Raw genomic sequence first — 24,885 nt, forward strand, 5'->3', positions numbered from 1 at the left:
CTCTCAATCTATACAAATGAATCCCTAGCTTCACACAGTGGTAAATAATCTATCCATCTTAAAGAATTAATTGCTTGGAAGAGACTTATATAGCATTTTAAAAGTTTGAAAATATACTTTACCTTTTTAGTCTGTCTATAAGCATTTCGATTATGAATGTTCTTATTCACATTCATTTCAACCCATAGATCAAAATATAAGTGGTTTGAATGAGAATAGAATTGCTGAACCTGATATTTAAACAGATAACTGTAACAGACCACCCTAGTCCCTATCATCTTAAGGTCATATAAGCATTGATCTCCCTTAAATGATACTTTAAAAATAGATAATAACTGTAAGTTAATTTGTGTCCAAATTTGCATCATAGGTAGTTTTAAAATAATATCATTTTTTTAGATTTTTATTTTCATAAATGATTTTTTCCCAAGCAATTTCGTTTTGCTTCTTTTGTCTGAGTATGCTGTTCACCTAACATGAAGGCACTTTAAGGGATTTTTGGAGCATGTCAGGATTGCCTAATGTGAAGGTCTCTGTGTTCTCTACCATGTAGATGGAGGTAGGCTCCTTTGATTGACTGTGTCTTTAACCATTCACTTTTTTTTCCTTCCTCATTTTCTTTCACACTCTTTTTGGCTAATCTTGTCTACTGTGTCCAGAGGATGATGATGACCAAACCAGTGAGAAGGAAAGGATTTCCTTTCCCTGCTCTACCTCTCTGAGAAATGAAACCAAGAATGTTTTGTTGCATTCTGTTCTGTGTGGTTCATCTTCCTTAGTTTCAGGTGCCAGAGGTGATACCCATGGGACCTGGGAATTTGAGCTATGTTAACCTTGCATTTAGGATTCCCAGTTGGATAGTGCAGTTAGCCAGGCTGGCACGGAAGCCTGAGAAACCAGGGTACCTGGGACTCAAGCCCAAGAAAGGGTTATGACTTTGAAATGAGACTCCATAGGAACCAAGCTAAGCCAAGGTATCACCCTAATCCTCTTCACCATGGGCTGAGGTAGTACAAATGTGAGTGGGGAGAGGAAGAATTATGCTTCTCATGTGCTGGGTAAGTTTGTATATTTGTGATCTTACCTTTTAAAGTAAATATTTCTTTGAAAAAGGTAATCTAAATATTAGTGGATAAATAGAACTGGAGTGTAGGGTACTGCCCTCTATATTTGGTAGTGGTGGAAGAATATCATAATTAGGGCTGGAGTCATTTGCAGAGAGGCTAGAAAGGTCCCTTCCCATCCCCTTACACCAATTCTCTTAAGGATGCCAGAGAACCCTGGGAGAGTGATGAAATGTAACCTATGTGGCCTTAAGACAATTGGGGCCAGGGTGATCTGTTACAGTTGTCTATTTAAATACCATGTCCAGCAATTCTGTTCTCAATTGCGTCTCTTATGTTTTGATCCGTGCATTAATCTGAATGTAAGAACACTTGTAAATTGAAATTATTTGGATCATTGTTACATGTTTGCTTTCTTTGTTTCTCTCGCTTCTCTCATAAGCTTACAAGAGGCTTTTCAGAAAAGGAATTAGGAGAAAGGAAACTAAGCTCTGAATTTTAGTATATAGGGAAACAGCTTATTAAAAACACAGCATTATGGATCTGGGACCAAAGCCTGCTCCCTCCACAGCTAAGAGATTAATCTCTCCCTATGAGGGTTCTTAAGAATCATTTGAAGAAGAGGCATTTGAAATGCTTCAGAAATCAGAAGAAATTTCATCCAACAATGATTTGGCCCAGGAGCTCCAATTAGGCATATATCTCCTCTGTATCCATAGATGTAAATTCTGGTCTGAGAGGCTGGTATCAGGCCACTGAGTTGTAAGCACTCTTCATACCCTGGTGAACTTGTTTTAGTCCAAGATACTGGCATCCTGTCATTTACATTACAGATCATCCTTAGATTGAAATCTCCTTGAGGATAATTTCTAGAGCTTCTATTATATACCCTATGTAGAGTAAAAGCTAAGTATTAAAGTGACTTAATGGCAGAATTAACAATGGCCCTGTCCAGTCTGACTGGGGGTATTTGATTTGGTTTTTTTATATTGTTTTAAGATAAAACAATCAAGATTATCCCAGGATACCCGCCGGTGGCCAGGAAAATATTCTAGCCTAAACCTCTTATAGCAAAGCAGTAAAAGTTGAATATAGAAACCATTATTCAGTAATTCAGATGGAAATGCTTCATTCTGCTTGCCTATTCTCTGGAAGTGTCCTGATATTCACCTTAATTCCTTTCTTCCATTTACTCAACTTAGGGCTCTACATTCACCTCTCTAGCATCCTGAAGGCTTCATACGTAAAAGCTATATGCAGTCATCCTTCATTATTTTCAAAAAAACATTTTTGAAGAGGAAGAAGTAAAAATAGACTGGATATGTGTGTGTGGTGGGTTTGGGGATGTCAGGGATTAGGCAACCACTCCCTGGACAAGATCTATCAGGAAACCAAAGTGACATTTGGTTTCTCTGGGATAGAGGGAAGCCAACCCTCTCAATCTTGGCTTTCTCACAGAGAGGGGCTGAAGGAAGGGTGAAGAGGGGAACCTGCCCACTTCTGAAACTCTCTTCCCTCTAAGATACAATTTGCAGAAAGCCAGCTAACCCTGACCGGCACGGCCACAGTCGTTCCCAGGCTGCTGCTTAAAAAACATGCCTTAGTGCACAGATGTGTGATAGCTTTTGAAATTGGTTCAGTCTCTTCCAACCTGCTGTGCTTCATTTCGGAATCTGTGCTTTCATTTAAAAGACAAAGCCTGATTAGCTTTTCATCTGTGAACCTTATTGCATCAATTGCCACCCAGAATTGCAAGTGTTTTGAATTAGATGGGGGGGGGGGTAGAGAGAAACAAGAGAGAGGAAAAAGCTTCCTGCTTCTGGGAGAAGGTCTCTTTTAGCTCTGTTCAGTGATCATGGCCAGTGGGGAAGCACTGGATAGCCAAGCCCACCCTGCAGCGTTGTTAAACTTTCTCAACCCAAACAACCCCAGCACATAGTCTCTGATGGAAAGCCCAGAGGATTCAACAACAAAGACTGCGTTATGGCCATAAGACAAATTGACTTGAGAGGAAATTCAAGGCTATCAAGAATTCACAGGACTTAAATGGACATGCAATGAGATAGTTGGGAGAAAACATATATACATGCAGAAGAGAATACTGAACAAGTTAGAAATGAGTAAGTCAAGCAGATGAGGAGGCATAAGTGTTAATAGGATCACAGTTCTGTATTAGAAGTAGCCAGAAACTTCAAGGCCTAAAGAGTTAGGAAAGCAGCCCATTCTAAACCAAAAAATCCGAGCATCTTCAAAAATGAGAGACTGACAAATTAAGTACCCTGCTACTGTTTCTTATAATTAGTCTTCTAGTGTCTACTATCACTCAAAGTTATATTATAGGGACAATGTAGGGAGTACTAGATTGAGGCTGCCAGAGAAGTGATGCATTTACCAAATCACTACATTATGCAAAGAATGGTTTCTAAGAATCAAAGAGTTAGGGAGAGAGGCTAGAAACAAGATCCAAAAGTCCAGAAGAAAACACTAGAGGATAGATTAAAGATTAGGCTCATAGATTCAGAACTAGAAAGAATTTGAAGAGATCTTCTTGATTAATTTCTTCATTTTACATATGAGGAAACTGATACCAAGAAGGGCTAGGAGTACTCTCTACAGATGGCAAATGACAGAGATGGTATTCAAACCCTAGTCTTCTAATTTAAAATGTAGTTCTTTTACAACAAAGCAATAACTAGCTCCCTTTCTTGGTTGCATTTTGCTAGATAGCTATGGCCAGAGTGGGTCCTGACTTATTCAACACTAGGCTCAGAACTATGCTAGTTGCTATAGTTTCAAATTGAATTAAAGAGGTATGACATAAACTCGTAACATAATAAAACATCCGTATCACACAATACATGGGTGATGACGATATGATAACCTCATATACATTTTCCATTATACTTTTGTCTATTCTGAATGGTGAATGCTGCTCAGATCCATCTGTCTCCGATAAGAGCCTGTGACCTAGGTTCCATCACAGGCTGCCAATACTTATGTAATGTGGTCTTGGAATACCTAGACCACAGCATAAAGACCAACCATTCCTGAAAATATAGACCAGACTATTTAATTTAGCCAAAATAAAATTCAGCTTCTAGAGAACCTGAGTAAGACAGAATTATTTTGATATGACTGAAGCTCCTGACTCTGGGTAGAACACAGGAAACTCACAAGAGCTGAAGAATAAGAATTGTCACTACAGCAAGGATGCTGTCAGATTCTAGAGTCTTGTTTCCAGGTTACTGACTCTTAATGATGACCTGGACTAGTTACTTAAGCTCTTGGGGCCCTGGTTTCCTCACCTGTAAAATGAAGGTGATGGACTGGTTGGATTCTAGGGACCTTTAGATCTATGAACCTGTTATCCTCTGGTAGAATAATCGTTAGGTATTTTCCCAATGGAAAATCTCAGTGACCTGAAGTCCAGAAATGTAGAGATGATAACTAGAAGGAAGAAAAACCCATCTACTAATTATCACAGTGTTGCTGTCATGAATAGGCAGCCTCTTCTCTCCCTCTTCCTGTTAATGGCCAGAAATATTCCAAGAAGAGAAGAGGTTGTACTGCCTTTTTGTGTAGCTGGTAGAATTACCTATTCATTCATTCATTCACACATTTCCCTGCTGGAAGGGTGGTCTGCCTGTTCCTAGTAAGTATACATGCTTGAAAAAAATCTCTCTTTTTCTGTGTGTTTCTGTGTGTGTGTGTGTGTGTGTGTGTGTGTGTGTGTGTTCTATAGCATGCACCAAAATGAATGCCAAATTTGCTTTTTGCTTGACCTGCAATACCCAGTAACAACAAAAACAAAGAAAAACCTTCAAGAAATTCCAAACATCATTAGGACTACAAGATAGTGCTAGACTAAAAAGGAGAGGACTAGAAAGGGAAAGAAAAATATATGAAAACCCTAAGGAATTTGAGAGTTAAGGATATTGGTTCTTTTCTTTCTCCATTCTTGACTAAATGAAAAGAAGGTTATTTTCCCACATACTAGTTTCTGGGGTATATGTTTAGAAAGGAACACAAATAGCTATAGTACTTAAACATTTAGGAAAGCAAAATTATAGAATTTGAGAACTAGAAGATATCTTCAAAAAATCATTGTATTTTACAAAAGAAGAAACTGAGGCCAAGAGAAGCTGCTTCATGTAAGGTCTCACCAGCTTATGTTAAAGAAACTGAACAAGAAAATCTAGGGGACAGGTACACTGATTGCTTCATTCATTTATTGCTCAAATTTCTATTCAGTGCCTACTTTGACAAGGCATTTATTTCTTTCCCTGTGTTGCTCCCTTGCCCCAGGCTAATATTTGGCAGGTGGCTGGTGCCTGCTGCTCATTCCTGTGCCCTTTCCAGTGACTGGCATCTTCCTCTCCCTGCTTGGCATCTTTGTTTCTGCCTGGCTGACTCTGCCTGCTGTCTGACTTGTGAGGCAGGGCTAGTACTAGCTGAGGGCATAACTAGAAAGCTTTGGGTAATAGCTTCCGGGATGACTATGCTGGCTGCCTCCTTCATGAAATCTGACATTTCCAGACTCATGACTATCCTCACGCAAGAGTTGTGGCCACCTCAGAAGTCACAACCATCAGTAAAACATGTTCTAGCTTAAACAGGGGAACAAATTTTGGAAATGTCACTCCCCTTTAATGTAAAGTTTTACTCAAAAAATCCCTAATTCCTCATAGCAAGGCTTTGTGGAAAGTACAGTGCCCTTAAATCCAGATATTATGGGGTAATGTTCTAGCTCTGATATTTACTTTTACCTATGTGATGTTGGGCAAAACCACTTTGACTCAGTTTACTTATCTGTAAAATGGGAATGGTAGCATTTGGACTTCATAAAACTTAGTTATGAAAACACATTCCTCACTTGGCTTTTGGCCATGGACCTTTATAGCAATCAGGTAAAATCTATGGGTCCCTTATCAGAATAATATTTTTAAATGTATAAATTTAAAAGTAGCATTACAAAAGAAGCAATTATTTTGAAATAATTATCATTTTTAAAAAAATACAACCTTTAGATTATGAATTCCTACTATAGAGGAAAAAGTTCTACACAAATATATCATCATCATCAACATGATTATTATATATACGATTTTAGAGTTCATTTTCTTTACTCAATGTTAGTATTAGAAGACTAGAAAGTATTAGAGATCAGAGGGAGAGAAGCCAGCATTGAACAGGTACATGGAACTCAATAAGGCACATTCTGTAACAGGGATTTTGTTATGTAGTCATTCAAATCTCTCTATCATGGTAACACAAGAAACCTCTAATATTGGTCTGTTCCAGGTCTACTATCTTCATGTGACTCTCTTGAATGGATTCATGGAAAGGTCAAGGGGAAGTATTTGCATACAACATCCTTTGGTAAATTATGACCTCCAATAGTCATGAAGTTGATAAGACATAGCTAAAAAAAGAGTCTGTCAGAGGTACAATTGAAGTTAAAATTCAAGGGAAAGTAATGAGGAGAGATACTCTTACTCCTTGACAGTCACAGTATAAGAATATTAAATAAAGTCTAAAAGTCAATACCAAAGGCATATGTGAACTTCTCTACCAGTTCCTTGGGGAGTAGAGTCATTTTCCTTGTTGCTCAAATCAAATATTGTTGTTGTTTTTCAGTTATTTCAGTCATGTCCAACTCTTTGTGACCTGATTTAGACTTTTCTTGGCAAAGATACTGAAGGGGTTTGCCATTTCCTTCTCCAGCTCATTTTACAGATGAGGAAACTGAGTCAAACAGGGTTATGTGGCTTGCCCAGGATTGTGTAACTAGTAAATTTCTAAAGCCAGATTTGAACTCAGGAAGTTGAGTCTTCATGATTCCAGACTCCAAACCCAAATTAAGCAATTTTTCACTTCATTTGGTCCTTTGGCTGCCCATTCAATTGTATATACAGTTTTAGGTCCCTCAGCTTTCTTCAAAGTTCATCTTAAATTCCAGTTCCTTTAAGAAATCTTTATTTATTTTCCTTTATTCTCCTCCACTGGGGATTTTTATCTCAAATTGTCATTCTGTCATATTATAAATATTTAGTGTATACTTATAATTGCTAGCATTTTCAGTACATTTTAAAGTTTGTAAAACATTATATTTTATCTTATTTTCTCCTCACACTGGCCTGTGGTATTATTATCACTTCCACTTTATAGATGAGGAAACAGGCCAAGAGAATTTAAATGTTTTGTCTGGGGACTATGCAGATAAGCATCTGAGATAGGATTTGAACTCAATTATTCTTGACTCCAGGTCAGGCCTTTACACACTGAGAGATCCAGTATCTTGTTTCCATCAAAAGAGTGTAAACTGAGGCTTTGATGGTGTAGGGTGTATGCTTTTAATTCCTGTAACATCCACCATTTTTATGTGACTCTCTTGAAAGAAGGTATGGAAAGGTTATGGGGAAGTATTTACACAAAGCAGTCACAGAGTTGATAAGACATAGCCTAAAAAAGAATCAGGCAGGGTCAGAGCAACTGCAAACAAAATTCAAGGGAAGATGACAGGGAGAGGAAAGAAACACATATTCCTCAAGTGTCATATTATATGAAACTTGCATTTCTAGATGGATTGATTGAATTCTGGGGCTCATGGTACAATTGGGTTAAAGCCAACTGGAAGTCTGTACTAAGTCCAGACCAGTCCATATGGTGGTAGAGAGTTACCAGGTATAAGAAGGAGTGAAGCCAGAAAAATAGAGCAAGTTAAAGCATTCTTGGAATTGAGACAGTGTACTGTGCTTTGAGCCCAGGAATGATGAGACTAAATCTAAAAAAAAGTGAAAAAGGGAGAAAAAGAAAAGAAAAAAAGAATGTAAACTCCTTGAGAAAAGAAACTATTTGATTTTTGTCTTTGTATCTCTATTTCTTAGCATATCTGGAATATAATAGTTCCTTAACAAATTATTGTGGATCAATTTTTGGGGAAATGAGCTATTTCCCCTTGATATGGAGAATGCTTCCTGATAAAAAGACTCCCTCAATTAATAAATGCCAGGTTCACGGTCCAACCTATCCTGGACAATTTGAGATGTTGATTATTTATATACCTGTATGTGTCAGAGACGAAATCTAAACCTAAGATGTGTTCTCTACTCCCTTCAACAAACTATCTCTCACTTGACTGATAATTGGAATTTTAGATATTCTTCATTCCACTTGGTTTTTACTGTGTAGATAAATGGCTTTCTTATAAGTGATTGAAGATATCATTTAGAAAGTTTGAAATATTTCTAAATATTTTAAAATCCTTAGATTTAGTCCATTAGTACATATATCTTAAGTAGTCAATGCATAGATGGTAAAATGGGCTTATAATTGAATAGGAGCAAGAAAGCAAGTTGGCTTATGTTTGGAAACTGACATAATGCTTTTAGTGAATCCAAGTTTCTCCTTGAAGTAGTAACTTATTTAAATAAAACTCCACCATTCTCCCAGTTATGTTGTATGGCTATTAATATTAGAATACAGTCTCCACAGTCTCCAATACAGTCTCTCCACAGTCTCCAAAGACTTAAAATCTTAAGTCAATCAAAAGGCATAAGAGAGTCATGTGGTGGGCATGAGTAAGCCATAGCATATTACCGAGAAAATATTGTCAAGGAGAAATGAAGCACGGTGCCTTACATATTGATATTTTTTGCAATGAAATTTGAATAATCAAATAGGAAATATTTTAGTGAAACACCATAAACATAAATAGCACTCAAAGAAAATAGAGATCCATAGGCAGTTAGCTTGACTGAGGAAGACTTTTGTGATGGAGCCCTTTGAGCTGAGCATTGAAGGATGAAAAGGAACAACCAGATTTCTATGTGTTCAGGAAGACCAGGGATTCTTAATGTTTTTGTTTCTTGAACCCCTTTTGTAGTTTGGTGATGCCCATAGACCCTTTCTTCAAACAATTATTTTTAGGGAAAAATCTGAGGTAATCTAGTCATTTATCCTAATTATACTTAATTCTCCATCTTTTGCTTGTTAATGTTCAGGCATTTTGGTTGTGTTCAACTCTTCATGGCCAATTTGGGATTTCCTTGGCAAAAATATTGAAATGTTTTGCCATTTCCTTCTCCAGGTAATTTTACATATGAGGAAAGTGAGGCAAACAGAGTTCAGTGACTTGTCCAGGGTCATAAACTAGTAAATGTCTGGGGCCAGAGTTGAACTCAGAAAATGTGTCTCCTTGATTCCAAGCCCAGTGCTCCATCCACTCCATCACCCATATCCAGCTGTCATGAGATGCTAATACTTGATCCCTGACTTTTTCACTAAAGTGAGATAAGATACATATGAAATATGCAACTATTTCTGAATTAGAATACCTCCATTCTCAGGCAGGATAAAACTCCATGCCAGGTGGCTGCTTTTGCTCATCTCACTTGTCCTAAGTGCCTGAAGAATAGTTCCCTTTCCTGTGTCACAGAGGGTTGCATTAAAACTGTTTCTGACTCATAATACATATGTGATCCTGGGCAAGTCACAACCTCCATGGGTCTTAGTTTCATCAGTTGCAAATTGAGATTGACTTAGATGGCCTCTGATATCCTTTCCAGGTTTAAATTTATGATTCTAAGTTACTGAATAAATTTCCAACTGGATTTTGGAACAGTCCTGCCTAGGGAGGTGTTAAACACAGGATGTTCACACATTTTTTATTTCTTTCTTTCCACTTATTAGGACCAATTAGAGAGTCTAGTGGGAGAAAACTTTTTTCTTTTTTCATATTTGCATAAAACCTGTTTTTTTTTTTGTAGGAAATCACACAAAGGGGAACAATATAATAGAAGAATAAAATGAATGTAACTACACCATAGGGTGAAAATGACACTCTGTAAGTGATAGTTTTTTTTTAAACTTTCATTATGAACTGAATAACAATCTCAAGAAATAATAAAATAAGAATGAAAAATAAAAATAAGAATTTGTTATAGTTCATTCATTCAGTTGTGTCCAATTTCATAGATAGCATGTCAAGTCTTTCTGTCCTGCACTGAATCTCAAAACCTCTCCAAGTTCATGTTCATTGCTTCCATGACACTACCCATCTCAACCTCTGCTGCCTGCTTCTCCTTTTTCTATCAGTCTTTCCCAACATCAGGGAACCACATCATTCCAACATTATTCCAAAGAGTCCTCTCTTCTCATTATGTGTAGGCCAAAGAATTTAAGCTTCAGCTTCAGTATCTGACCTTCCCGTGAATAGTCTGAATTAATTTCTTTAAATGTTTACTGATTTGGTCTTCTTGATATCTAAAAGACTCTCAAAAGTCTCCTCTAGCACCACAATTCAAAAGTGTCAATTTTGCTTACAAAATACGTTTACACGAAATCATAAATTCCAAATATTTTGCAATTAGATGAAGGGACATAGGTACGTATACATATGCATGCATATAGATATATGTGTATAGACATATATGGTATATATATAGTTATATATATATTTAAATTCAAACACAATAATCTTATTTTGATATATTGTTCCATTCTCTTTTCTACGTGTATATATATCATTTAAAATCATTTGCAATGTGCATGCTATTATTATAAACTTGAAACTAACATTGAAATGTGAGTTATTGTTGTTCTGATTGTGCCTTCTTCACTTTTTATTAATAAATGATATTGTGATAATCTGAGGGTCCTACAACTGCTGGACATCCTTAGGAGTCATCTGGTCCATGTCAAACAACCTAATGCAACTGGGACAGATAACTGCCTTTTACAGTAAAAAATGAGAAGTTTTTAAGTTCTTTTGAATAAAAGTCATACTTAACGTAAAGTGCAACAGTCCTTAATAAAAAAAAAAGGAAGATGGATATTTTCATTCAACCATCAATTCCTGTCTCCATACAAGTGAGAATTCCAGTGAGAAATCTCTTAATCAGGACCTCTGAAATTTAAGGTAACAACACATCCAAAATATATAATGAACTGCCAAAAAATTCCAAGACTAGTAGCCATCACCAATGGATAAATGGACAAACAATATAAATAGGAAGAAATCCTATCAAGTAGCTGGTTTAAATTTTTTAAAAATCACTAATAAGAGAAATGAAAATTTAAGATTTCATCTCCCACTCAGCAGTTGGCAAAGATAACAAGAGTGGAAAATAACAAGTGTTGGAAGGATTATAGATTAATGGGCATACTGATATGCTATTGGTAGAGTTTTATTTAATTGGTCTAGTCATTTTGAAAAGCAATTTGAATCTATGTTCCTAAGTTCACTAAATTTTAGTCTTGTTTTCCTAGTATTAGACCAAAGAGATCAAAGAAAAAGAAAAAGGATACATAAGTTCTTTTCTTTTCACAGTAGCAAAAAACCTGGAAATTAAGTAGTTGTCTTCCTATTGGAAAATTGCTAAACAAAGTATAGTATATAAATATATTGTTATAAGAAATTTTTTAATGGATGACTTAAGAGGAAACTGGAAAATCCTCTATGAATGGATGCCAAGAAAAGTGAGCAAAACTAGGAGATCAATTTATAAATTGACAGCAACCTTATGTATGAAAAAAATTACAATAATAATATAATGAATTGTAATCAAATATTTGTCCTTTACCCCCAAGTTCTAGATACCAGGTTTTCTGAAGGGCCACACCTGGACAGAATTGTATCATCAAAAGACACCAGAATGCCTCTATCTAGCTGTGACCATGCTGTTGTTTAATCTTTAGTTTTATATTTGCAAGGTGAAGAAAAATAAACACATCCATGTAGAAAGACAGCTTTCCCCAACAAAAAGGAAAAGACAGCCTTGTTCAAGGCACCACCATCTGAAGTATCTCCAGCTAAATGGTTATGTACTGATAACTACAGGCTCCTTCTGAATGGGCTCTAGTGAATGACAACCCCCAATAATGCCAGACTTTGCTTGCATGCCAAGCAGCGTGGTGGAGTGAAACTGCCGATGGAAGCAGATTTGTTCAAATTTTCAGCAGCAGAATTTCTTAAGGTTTGTCGGCTCAGAATATGAGGGATGCATACAGAATATTTCACTTGTGTCAGCAGCCCCAGTCCTGCCTCATTTCAGGAGCAATTAATGGACTATGCCTTTAACTCTTCCCTTCCCCATGGCTGAGTAAGCTCTGTTTTGTCCACTTATTTTATATGTATTGGGTATTTTATGTGTATGAAGTATGTACTCAAGGGGTATATGAACATAGTCTTACAAGACAAGGAATCTCTTCCTCACTTTCAGAATTTTTCTCTTGTTAATCCTTTGGAAAATATTCCAAGTGAGTCTTGTTGTTGGGGGGGGGGGAGGGATAGTGGGTGTGGTAATTATCATCACTTGGACTCAGCAACTTAAGTTTAAAAAATAATAGTGAACACTGACCTGAATTTATCCTGTAACCCAAAGCCTTTTCAGAGTTATCTCCAGGTTTGCCTGAATAGAGAAGTACACTGCCATTAACTAATTATCATAATAGATTAATATTACAGATTTTCCCTGAAGGGAAGAAGAGGATGGATGCATTGCTTCACTTTTCATCAATTCAGATGAGTCTACTGTAGTTTCTACATATATCTTCTATTTTCTGTTTCTTAAGTTTTAATTTTAATTTTTTTTTTTGGCTGTGGTTCAGTCATTTTAGGTATGTCTTACACTTTGTGATCCCATTTGGGGTTTTCTTGGAAAAGATACTGGAGTGGTTTGCCTATTTCTTCTCTAGCTCATTTGGCAGATGAAAAAACTGAAGCAAATAGGGTTAAGTGACTTGTCCAGGGTCACACAGTTAGTAAGTGTCTGAGGCTAGATTTGAACTCACGAAGATGAGTCTTCTTGATTTCAAGCTCAGAACTCTATATCTATTGAACCACCTACTTGTCCTCTTGTATTTTAATAATATTCCATTAAATTTATATAACACAATTAGTCTAGTCATTATGATATCTGATGGGGACCCATTATATTTCCAGGGATTTCCCCCTAATTGTAAATATATACATATATATGTATATATATATGTATATCATATATGGCATATTTGGAATCCTTCCTTTTATTTTTGAAATGGGTTTATGGAGTAGTGGGATTTCTGGGTTGAAGAAAACTCTTTAATTATTTTACTCACATGACTACACATTTATTATCTAAAATGTTTTAACAGATTCTCAGTTTCAGCAAAAAGTATATTGTCCTGCCTGTCTTCCATTTACTACTGATTGCCATCTTTAAAAACTTGCTGGATTCAGCAGTGTAATAGAGTCAGCTTTTATGGTCTTGGGAGAGCTGATTGCTAAATTTTTCTCCAGGAAATGATGCAAAGCAAAAGGAGCAGAACCAGGAGAACATTGTACACAGAGCCTGATACACTGTGGCACAGTTGAATGTAATGGGCTTCTCTACTAGCAGGAATGTAATGCTCCAGACAATGCTGATGGACTTATGATAAAGAACACTATCCACATTCAGAGAAAGCCCTGTTAGATGAGAAACAGAGAAGAAAAACATATGATTAATCACATGGTTTGATGGGGATATGATTGGGGATGTAGACTCTAAATGATCACTCTAATTCAAATACTAATAATATGGAAATGAGTCTTGATCAATGACACATGTAAAACCCAGTGGAATTGCTCATTGGCTATGGGAGGGGGGAGGGAGGAGGTGAGGGAAAGAACATGAATCATTTAACCATGGAAAAATAGTCTAAATTAATTAAATATATTTATTTTTTTAAGATAGCGATTTAACCCCTGGCAGCATCATAGTGATAAAGATAAGAAACCTATTGGTGTAATATTGGACTGGCCAACTTCTCTGGCTGGCAATTTCTTCAGCTGAAAAAATGGGAATAATAATAGCACCTATCTCATAAGCCTGTGAGAATAAAATAATATGTAAATCATTTTGCTGATCTTTAAGTCCTATATAAGTAAATTCCTATTTAAATATTAGCAATTATTAGTTAACATGGATTATTAGATAATGATTTGGTGTTGCATTTGTTTGTGAGTTTCCTTTGCATTTATATTAATAGTTAATAAAAAGATTAAAACATGTTAATAATTGTTGCCCATATTAATCTAATTGCTCATAAGATACTTGGAACTACCTCATGTACATAGAAAGGCCTTGAGTCTTATTAGTTATTTCCTTAGTCTGAAATGTCTTATGGATCTTATTCAACCTGACAGAATTGGATGAAATATCATAATATGCTCTTGTCTAAAATTACCACTCAGACTTTCTTCTTTGTTGATATGGCAGCTAGAAACAAGACCATTCAATACCATGGTCCAGGAACCTTAGATTTCCCACAGAAACCTTTCTCCAAAGACCTATTGTTACATCGTGAAGCTTTAAGAACTGTTTATTGTTTGTATTGACTTATATTGGTTGGTATTCATATTAATAAACACCTTCAGCCTGAAATATTGGGGTTTTTTTCTGATAGGTGTGGTTGATGTTGTCCACCAGTCCCCTTCAGTGAAGTTAGGCAGATTGGTCCTTACCCCACTAGGCCAGATCACAAACCAGTCTTCCAAAACTGCTTTATGTAAAAATTAAAAGGCAAGGATGGAGGATTTAGGAACAAAGATGCCCAAATATCTAAGGTCTCTTACTTCTGTCTTCCCTCTAAGTCCATCACAAGATGGAGTCTTCTGTTTCTTGATGATCACTGACACTCCCTGCTTCTGGCTAATTATTCCCCAAACCCTCTCTATATTACCTGATACTAAAATCCTCCCTTGTTGGTTTATATAGGTGTTATTAGGTTTCAAGATGAATAAGAATGAACTGAAGGTGGCCGAGTTCACCCTGGCTGGACCAAGTCTGAGGTGAACATCTCAGCCCTCATGAAACAATTTTGGACTCTGAATAATGCTTTTTCTTAGTTAGGGTTGATGGTATAAAGATCTTCTTCAAGTATGTTTCTTCTGTAAGAAAAGGTTTTCCCAAAGGAATTCAAAAGTTTTCTCCTCTCTCATCAGCAGGCTTGGTTAGACAGGTTCAGCAGTGAGAAGCTCCTTCCTCTTTGGCTTTAGGACAGGAAGACAGTCCAGTTGACAGTTGCAACTTCAAAAACTCTCCTTCCTCTGTCACCACATTCCAGAATCTTCTTCTAGAGTTCCTATCATATGCTCATGCTAGTCTCTGCAAAATCATCTTTCAACTACACTTAAACTCATTTCTATTTCTATTATTTCTACTATAACAAGCCTCCGTTTCCTTATCTATAAATCAATATCATCATTTTGCTAGTCTTTGGATCCAGACTGCCCTATATTTACTAGGAAAGATACTAGTTCTAATTAGATATTAAAGAATCATATTTATTTTCTTTGCCTTCCTATAAGCTACAAATGGAGAAGAGAAGAGAAGAAGAGAAGAGAAGAGAAGAGAAGAGAAGAGAAGAGAAGAGAAGAGAAGAGAAGAGAAGAGAAGAGAAGAGAAGAGAAGAGAAGAGAAGAGAAGAGAAGAGAAGAGAAGAGAAGAGAAGAGAAGAGAAGAGAAGAGAAGAGAAGAGAAGAGAAGAGAAGAGAAGAGAAGAGAAGAGAAGAGAAGAGAAGGGACGGGACGGGACGGGGGAGGGGAGGGGAGGGGAGGTGAGGGAGGGGAGGGGAGGGGAGGGGAGGGGAGAGTAGAGGAGGGGAGGGGAGGGGAGAGGAGGGGAGGGGAGAGGAGAGGAGGGGAGAGGAGAGGAGGGGAGAGGAGAGGAGAGGAGAGATGTTTAGCTGACTTCTAAATCATGCCTTTAAGAGCCTTGCTGGTCTTTACATCCCAGAATTATTGTTTTTTATCATTAACATCATTACTGTAATGATGAAATTAATAGTTGTCCTAGGATGGAGATTAAGGACTATTGAACAGTGATAGAGTTACCATATGTCTCTTCAGATCTAAATATTTAATGATCAGGTTCTTTCAAAGTGAATAATCTTCCAGAAATATTTCAATCTTGAATAATCTTCAAGAAATACCAAGCTCACAACTGAATTCAACAAAACACTAATTTGTAATCAGAATGTCTATAATAGGAGTTATGCATTAAAATTGTCTATCTAAGAGATCTCATAACTAATACATATAGTAAACTCTGTCAAATTTACAAAAATAAGTGCCATCCCCAATTGTTAAAGGGGCAAGAGATATGAAAAGATAATTTTCAGATGAAGAGATTAAAGCCATATATTTGTATACAAAGAAATACTCCAGATCACTACTGATTAGAGATCAAGCCAAAACAATTCTGAGATATCACCTCATACCCACCAGAATAGCTAAAAAGCCAAAATGGCAAAGTGAAAAATGTTGTAGGGGATGTGGTAAAATGGGGACACTAATGCCCTAATGAATGGAGTGTTAATTGATCCAAAAATTTTGGAGAGCAATTTGGAATTATATCGAGAGTTATAAAACTATGTATAACTTAGACCTAGCAATACTGTTGCTGAGTCTGTTTCCCAAGGAGATTAGTGAAATAGGAAAGGGACCCATATATTCTAAAATATTTATAGAGGATCTCTCTTCATGGAGGCAAAGAAACTGAGATGGGCATATGCCCATCAATTGGGGAGCAGCTATACAAATTATGTTTTATGATTGTGAATGGTACAGTAGAATACTACTGTACCTTAAGAAATGATGAAGAAACTGATGTTTTAAAATGTGGAAAGAACTATATATAAGATAATGAACAGTGAAATAAATAGAACTGGGAGAAGTCCCATAACTAATACTAGAAGAATAAATTGAGAATGTTACTTCCAGAAAGTGATCAGAAAAGTGAAACATAAAAGGCTTAATTTATATGAAACTGCTGGCCTCTAAGACAATATCATATGTGATAGAAAGAGGGTGAGGAAGGCTTGGGGCACTAGTAGATGGGATCTGTTATGTAAATATGAAGAAAAGTAAGTTAAACATATAGAAGATCTGTAATTTCATTGTTTAATATTCTCTTTGTCTTTGTATGTGGAAATGTTTATTTTATTTGGATTTGTAAACATTTGGAATAAAAAAAAGAAATTGTCTATCTGCTTAGGGCATTTCCTTTATGGTGGGTAGGTCCTATGAAATAACAAAATTATATATAGTTTGTAGATTATAGACACCAAGGTTACTGGATGAACAAAGAATCCTTCAAAAGGAAATTCAATCTTATTCAAAGTATATGCACATGAGACTAATCAGGTTTTATTACTAAACTACTCTCTGATCTTAGACAAATCTTTTCACTTCTCTGCCTCTTAGTTTCTTCATATGTAAAATGAAGAATTTGGATTGGATAATCTCTTATGCCTTTTCTAACTCTAACATCCTAAGACCTAGTATTTTCTTAGTCTTTTCCAAGTAATCACATAGTAATAATAAGTATGTCATGAGAGTCCCATCAGATTCTATATCTAAGTCTCTATAATGGAAACAACATGAGGGCACAAAAACTGAAAGGAGGGTGGAACTACAATAGAGAAGGGAGAGATCTAATTGGGGCTTGTAGTTATCTTGGAACAAAAATGTAAGGCTGAAGGTACCAGTTAACTTATTTCTTCAAAGACTAAAGGAAATTCCCCCAAAAGTCTTTTCTTTCTCCAACTTCCCCTTTTTGAACCTCTCTAGTAACAGAAATTAATATAGTTTTGTTTACTTCTTTTACCTGAATATTTCTTGTATTCATATCTAGTATCAAACATAGAAAAGCCAATATTTAGCTGGGTAAACAAAAATATAAACTAGAAGAACAAGCAAGACCCCCATTTGAATGATGGGAATGTTTTTAATTGGGAACTCTGAGCTATTGTGACTGAATCATTTGATGAAAATGTCATAAAACAGCAGAGAAGATGTGTTCATCTGAGGGTCATCATATTACCCTTAGGCTAAAATGTGTATTAGTTGTTATAACAGGATGTGATTGATTAAATTTCCCCCTTTCCATTGTGGTATGGGGCAGAGGCAGATCAGGCAGGATGCATTAGGAAGTTACCAATCAAGAGCTCTCAGAGGGAAACAAGTATGGTAGGAAACAATTATGGAAGTTGCTCCTTCTGCTACCCTTCTCAGTTTTCCTTAAGCAATTTTATAACTTTTTCTTCTCATGTGGTTCTGGCAAGATATGATATCCACACCTGATCAGAATAAATGAAAAGAAGAAAATCCAGAACAGTGGAGACTGATGGTCAATGTAAAGTAAAGGTAGGGGGAATTTTTTTTTTTAATGAGCAGAGTGGAATGTCACCAAGTCACAGAATCTGAGAGTTAGAAGGGACTACAAGGGCCATGTGGTCCAACCTTTATATACAAAAGGAATCCCCACTATAACAAGCCTGCCTCTGCTTATAGTCTTCCAAAGAAGAATATCCTACCATCTCTTAAGGCAATACCTTTGAATATATCTTCATATGCATCTCTACATCTTCTTTAGAAACTATGTAAGAGGGGACAGTTAAGTGGCTCTGTGGATTGAGGGTCCTGGGTTCAAATCTGAATTTGGACACTTCCTAGCTATGTGACTCTGGACAAGTCACTTAACCCCCATTGCCTACTCCTTATTGTCTACCCCTTACCTCTCTTCTGCCTTGGAACTAATACACAGTATTGATTCTAAGATGGAAGGTAAGGGTTTTTAAAAAAACTATGTAAGCCAGGATTTGTCTTTTTGCTGTAGGTCTTCATGAGACTGTCCTCCATGGAACATCAGTTGAATTGGATTTTGGATAGTTGCAGCCAATTGATCCCTTTTGTCTATCCCTCTCTAGCTTCTGGCCAACTGATCTGACTTATAACTCACTCCAGAACCCACCCTTTTAGAATACATTCCTCTGGGAAGAAATCCAGTCTCATTGCTTCAGTTTCCCAAGAGGAAGTTAGTCTTTGCTTTTTGTCTTCCATTTTTAATATCTTCTGAGCAGCAACATATCGGACACATTCTTTCATATGCTTTTCAAGGTTTTGTCTTAGCCCAACACTAGTTCTTCCTTTAACCTCTTTTGTACCTTGCCCAGAGTTCTCCAAGCAGAAAGTCCTCAGTGCCTTCCCTCTCATTTAAACTAGTCCTTGTGAGTCCAATGGCAGATGTCCACCCTGGGATGACAGCAAAGAAATAGCAGGCAGAGAAAAGTAATTCCTAAGCATGAGTGGACATGTGTGTGTGGGCGTGTTTATTTCAGCACAGCGAGTTATACCTTTTCTTTTGAGTCAGGAATGAGGTGTGTGGGTTTTATACTCCAGGGAGCTTTGTCTGATGTGGTGCTCCTCCTAAAGTATGATATAATATGGACTATGGCCCAAAAGACATACTTAGAACATAGGAACTAAATACTTACAACAAATCACCTTGTAATCCTTTCTTTACAATCCTGTGAGCTCTGCAGTGTGTCTTATTATTATTCTGGATTGACCTCATCATTGTATTTTATAGGGACTACCAGTGAGGAAATGCCTTTTATCAATATAGATTGGTACCTTCCCTGTGATTTATAGTCTTAAAGAGTTGCCTGGTGACATTGAAAAATTACATATTTTGCCTAGGGTCTCCTAGTCAGTGGGAGTCAGAAGCAGGATTTGGATTCTGATCCTGGGATCAGCTCTCTGTCCACTACATGATGCTACCTCTCTCCTGTTTTTACAGATGACCACAGCATTAAGGGTCTAGCTCATGGTTAAACATTTAGTAAAAATTCAATTTTTTTAATTCTAATTCTAATTCTAACTAGCTCAAGAGAGATGATTGTTATATTTTCAATATACTCTTTTTAGCTTTACAATCCTCTGCAAACTACAAATCAAGGATAAATTTATTATTCTATTAGTTGTCTAGACTTAAGAAAATGTTACCCATGAGGACTAAAGTTAAATCATCTCCAAAGAGATGATTGTTAAACATTTACCAGAATATCTTTTTTTTTTCATAATCACTGACTAGGGTCAAATGGTTTGCTATTTTTTATTAACTTACCACTGAACCAGGGAAATTCAGTAATTCCCACAGGACTCAGAATAATTTGGGGCATGAAAATATTCAATGAGGCAACCAGTGAATCACTCCAACTAATTGGGATTAGATTGGAAAGGAAAAAATGATGGAACTTCCCAAAACAGTATTCTAAGGAGTTTAAAAGGGTCAAAGAGAGCTGAATAGACACCTAAAAGGAAGAATTAATAATTATTACCAGGTAACATGGGAATCAAAGTGAAAGGAGTACATAGCTATTTCCTTCTATGCTTGAGATGTTTTAACAAAAGCAGTGTGAGGGAAATTATAAAACCAGAGATCCTTTAACAAGTCAATCAACAAGTATATATTCAGCATCTACTATGTGCCAGATACTTCAAATTAATATTTATACTTCATTTTCAAAGAGGACTAATAACCAAAAAAGTGTGCTGTCTTGACTTGATCATCAATTGGATTTAAATGAGGCAGAGTTGTACAAAGTTATCAGCCCCTGTCTCTCTTCTGGAGTCATAAAAGTCCAGTGGTGAGACAAAAGCCAAGACAAAAGGACTGGGAGATAGTGTATTCCATGCTTGACCAAGCTTTAAAAGATCCATGGAATACAAATGTAAGGATCAAAAACATTCCCTACTTACAGGGAGTTTATATTCTAAAGGGCAAAACAAGAAGTATGTCCACAGAAGTTAGTGAAGGGTTTTCTCTTTTTTGGGGGGGGGGCATTCTCTTTTTCAGAAATCAGGTCATAAGTCCTTTCTTCTCTCATCTCAGGTAACCCTCAATTTTCCTAGCAAAATAAAAATGATATTTTCATTACTGTATAAAAGTTGTGATCTGGTAAACATCTTCCTTTCCATCACCTCTATATTTCTTTCTTCATATGCATCAAAATTCTGAGTGGCTATATGAAGTAGTTTTCATGACTTTCTCCTCCCACACCAATCCTCTTTTATTTGCTTCTTCCCAGTCCTTCTTCACTTCCTTAGTCAGAACTAGGGCATGAAGAACATGAGACCCACATGGTATTTACTGGCCACCCCATAAATATACTCATGAAAGGATTTTAAACATGACCTTTAATAGAATCCCCCATGTTTAAGCCAACTCAGGTATTTACTGACACCCCCTGAAAATGAACAACTACCTGTTAAAACTTCTGTAGTTTGCAATTCATGTCTTCCCACATCCATTCCATAGAAGGCTTCCTTTGTCTTTCCACTGAATAACCAAAATATGTCTGAGATGAGATTCATTAAGTTCCAAGCATTTTCTGCCTTAACAATTGCTCCTTCTCTTCAATCTCTATAAAATATGGAGAAAGGAAGACCTACTATTTCTCTCTTTTAGAGTATAATAGAAATACCTTCCCCTAGGCAATACCTGGCACTTAGCCATTTAATATATGTTTGTTGAACTAAATTGGATCTAATTGGTTTGTCCAGGGACACAGTGGCAGAATGGGAATAGGATACCTTCCTTAAGAACCCATACTTTCCCATAATCCCACTAGTAGGTCTCACAGCAGCATCTTTAAAGCAGGCAGATTATTAGGCCAAGGGAAAGGGTTTGATGGTCTGCTCAGTTTCAAAGCAAGGAGGCCTTAAGGAACACCATGGCAAGGATTATGCTGAGGCAGAGGTGTTTCCATCTTCCTAATTGGAAGAAGGCTGCTGCTATTAGCAGATTTTCTCCTCCATGGTTAAGAGATTATTTACCTTTGAGGGAGAGACAGAGCTGCAGGTTCTTCTTAATAATGCCATTAGCTTCTCCAGACCCAGTGAGGAAAGAAAAAGAAAGATGAAAGCCAAAGACCCTTACGACCTCTGCAAGCTGCAGGACATTCTCAAGAATGATCACAGAAGCTTAAGGGCTGGAGGGAGCTGGAGGGGTCATCTGGTCCACTCTCTCACAGAGCAGGGAATACTGGCTTCTTCACTGACTGCCAAATGGAAAAGGAAATTTATTCTCTCACTCCAGTATGTTTAGGATCACAAGAAAGTCACTATATTCTTTTCAAAGGAGTGAATGACCCATTCACCCATTAGAATGAGAAGTGATCTTTGGAGGAGTCAACTACTCTAGAGCTATCAGAGAAAAAGGAAAGAGAACAGCAAAAATCAGTGATGAAAGAATATTGCCAGAAACCCCTTCCCCAACCTGTGAAAAGCCCCCTCTAACTCCATTTAAAGGGGCAATATGGCACAATGGAAAGTATCCTGAATTTGGAGTCAGGGTACTACTGTTCAAATCCTACCTCTGATACTTACTGGCTTTGGACAAGTCACCCTTTCTAGGCTTTAGTTTTCTCATCCATATAATGGTGGGGGGGGGGGAAGGTGAATTGATGGACTGTAAGGTTCACTGTAGCTCTAAATTTATGAATCAATGAGATTATGAATAAAGGAATATTTTTTCCATGGAGAGAACCCAGAAGGGAAATGAATCCTCTCAGAAAAAATTCCCCCAAAAATTTCACAATAAACGTCTCCTTATTCTTGGGACTAATCAAATGTGGTGCCTCACTTAGCCACTGATTTTGCACCTACATATTATAATGCTCATTAGTAGCGCCTCAGAAAAACTTGAGACATCAATCAATAAACTCATGTTCTTAAAAAAGGGAGGCATTTCACCCCCCATTGAAGACATAAAGATAACTAGCACCCACATGAAACCAACTGCCCTCTCCCCTTTTCCCTTCACACTTCTGCATTATTCATCCTCTCACTGTTTTTCCTTTTTCTTGAAACAATCACTAGATCTGTGCTTTGACTTATGATCACAGATTCACATCTGGTAAAGACCTCAAGAAGTCAACAGGTCTATCTCCCCCATTGTATAGTTGAGGAAAATGCAGTCCAGAGATATTAAGGGACTTGTCAAAAGTTACACATCAATCAAACAATCAACAAGCATTAATTAAGTTCCTACTCTAGGTCAGGCATTGAGCTTTGGAGCAGGACCTGAATTTTAAAATGAAATTGTCCGTCCTTGCTCTTAAAATCTTTCCAAGATAACAAGTGGTAGAGAAGGGATATGAACCCAGCTGCCATGTATCCAAATTAAAGACATTTTTCATACCGTTTGATACAGACACATTTATAGGATCACAGAGTTAGAGCTACTTAAGAACCTTAAGAGGCCACCAGGTTCAACTACCTAATAACAGATGAACAAAACCAAAACAGAGAGATTTGATCATTTGTTCAGGGATCCTATAGTTAGTTAGTGTCTGAGGCAGTATTTGAATCCATGTTGTCCTGATGCTATCCACTGTACCATATTGCCTTTTATCCATTCTCACAAAAGGAAAAAAACTAGAGTGGTTATTTTAGAAGATAAAATTAAAGCAAGCATTAAATTATCCATAGAAGAAATGACCCCTTCTGAATGGTTTTCTAACTGCTTAAAGCACACTGCATGTAATAAAGACCCTTTTCTAAAGAAGGAGGCAACCAGGTAGCATAGGGGATAGAAAGAGTTAGACCAGGAGTTGGGAGGACCTGGGTTCAAATCTGGTATCAGACAGTTTCTAGCTGGGTGACCCTGGATAACTCAAGGCAAATTGCCTGACCCTTGCCTTTTTTCTGCCTTGAAATCAATATTTTGTATTGATTCTAAAACAGAAGGTAAGTGTTTAAAAAATAGAAATACAGAAATATTATAATTGATAATGATATCCATTGACTACTCCAGGCTGAAGGAAAAAAGTCTATCTTTTAGATAGAAAGACAAAATAACAATATCAGAATATAATGAGAAAGAAGGGAGACAACAATGCTCTAGGCGGGAGGCATTAGCCATGGAGGAAGTTGGAGTGTGGATAGACTGTGTGTTGGATACAGAACAACCTTCTTCCAACCTCAGCAACTCCTGCATTAGAAGAAATACAACAAATATGGCACTTTACCTTGAAAAAAGACCTGAAATTTATTTGTGGCAGTGGGAAGTGAAAGGGTTGCAACTTGTGAGTTATAAAGTGATGCAGTTTCTTCTTTCTTACTGTTTTGTTGGGAAAAACTCTTCAATAAGCAAAGTCAAAATTTGGGTTATATTCAAATTATTCTCCAATATAATAATTGTATTGGAACAAATTCTCATTTTCAAAACAACTGTAACAGCAGAACTGACTATATAAATATTAGCTCTTTGTAGAATTACTTAAAAAAGATAATCTGATGTTTGAACAAGGAATACTGTGTTCCACTTAATTTCTCAAATGTTTCAAGCCAAATAAAAAAGCAATTATTAAGTACCTACTCTGAATCACTTAATACATTTTGACTCAGTTTCTCATCTGTAAAATGAGCTGGAGTAGGAAATGGCACATCAGTTCAGTATCTTTGCCAAGAAAAGTCCAAAAGGGACCACGGAGAGTTATATATGACTGAAAATGACTGAAAAGCAAACATGCCAAGCATTGGGCTAGGTGCTGGGGATAGAAAGAAAGAGAAAATAAGGAATTCAGAATATAATGAGGAAGAAGGGAAACAACATGCAAACAACTATATTCAAACAGGATATATACAGGATGAGTTGGAGATAATCAGTAGAAAGGGAACTAGAATTAAAGAGGGTCATAAAAGACTTCTACAGAAAAGTGAAATTTTTAGCCAATATTTGGAGGAAGCCAAGATAATTAAGAGACAGAAATGAGGAGGGGGAGAGCCTTCCATGCATGGGAAAATGGGAGTTTATTACTACACAAATGTTTCTAACTTTTAAATCCTATACTTTTTAGGGAAAAAAGAGAAACAAAATCAAAGATTTAGAGCCTCATCTTGTCCAACCTCCTCCTTGTACACATGAGTAAACAAGACCCACAAAGGTGAAAAAAAACCTGACTAAGGTCACACAGAATTGTGTGTTATAAATGGCATTTACATTTCTC

The 24,885-nt window shown here is 36.7% G+C and overlaps 1 long non-coding RNA gene across 1 annotated transcript; it reads left to right on the forward strand.

The window, feature by feature from the left end:
- Positions 1–4,319: 4,319 nt before the first annotated feature.
- Positions 4,320–15,609, forward strand: LOC103106031 (uncharacterized). Its single transcript, XR_461856.3, has 4 exons — positions 4,320–4,716; positions 6,366–6,443; positions 9,833–9,909; positions 15,397–15,609. It is a non-coding gene; the product is annotated as an uncharacterized LOC103106031 (long non-coding RNA).
- The last annotated feature ends 9,276 nt before the right edge of the window (positions 15,610–24,885 follow it).

The sequence above is a fragment of the Monodelphis domestica genome, chromosome 2 (assembly GCF_027887165.1).
Source record: "Monodelphis domestica isolate mMonDom1 chromosome 2, mMonDom1.pri, whole genome shotgun sequence".
NCBI lineage: Eukaryota > Metazoa > Chordata > Mammalia > Didelphimorphia > Didelphidae > Monodelphis > Monodelphis domestica.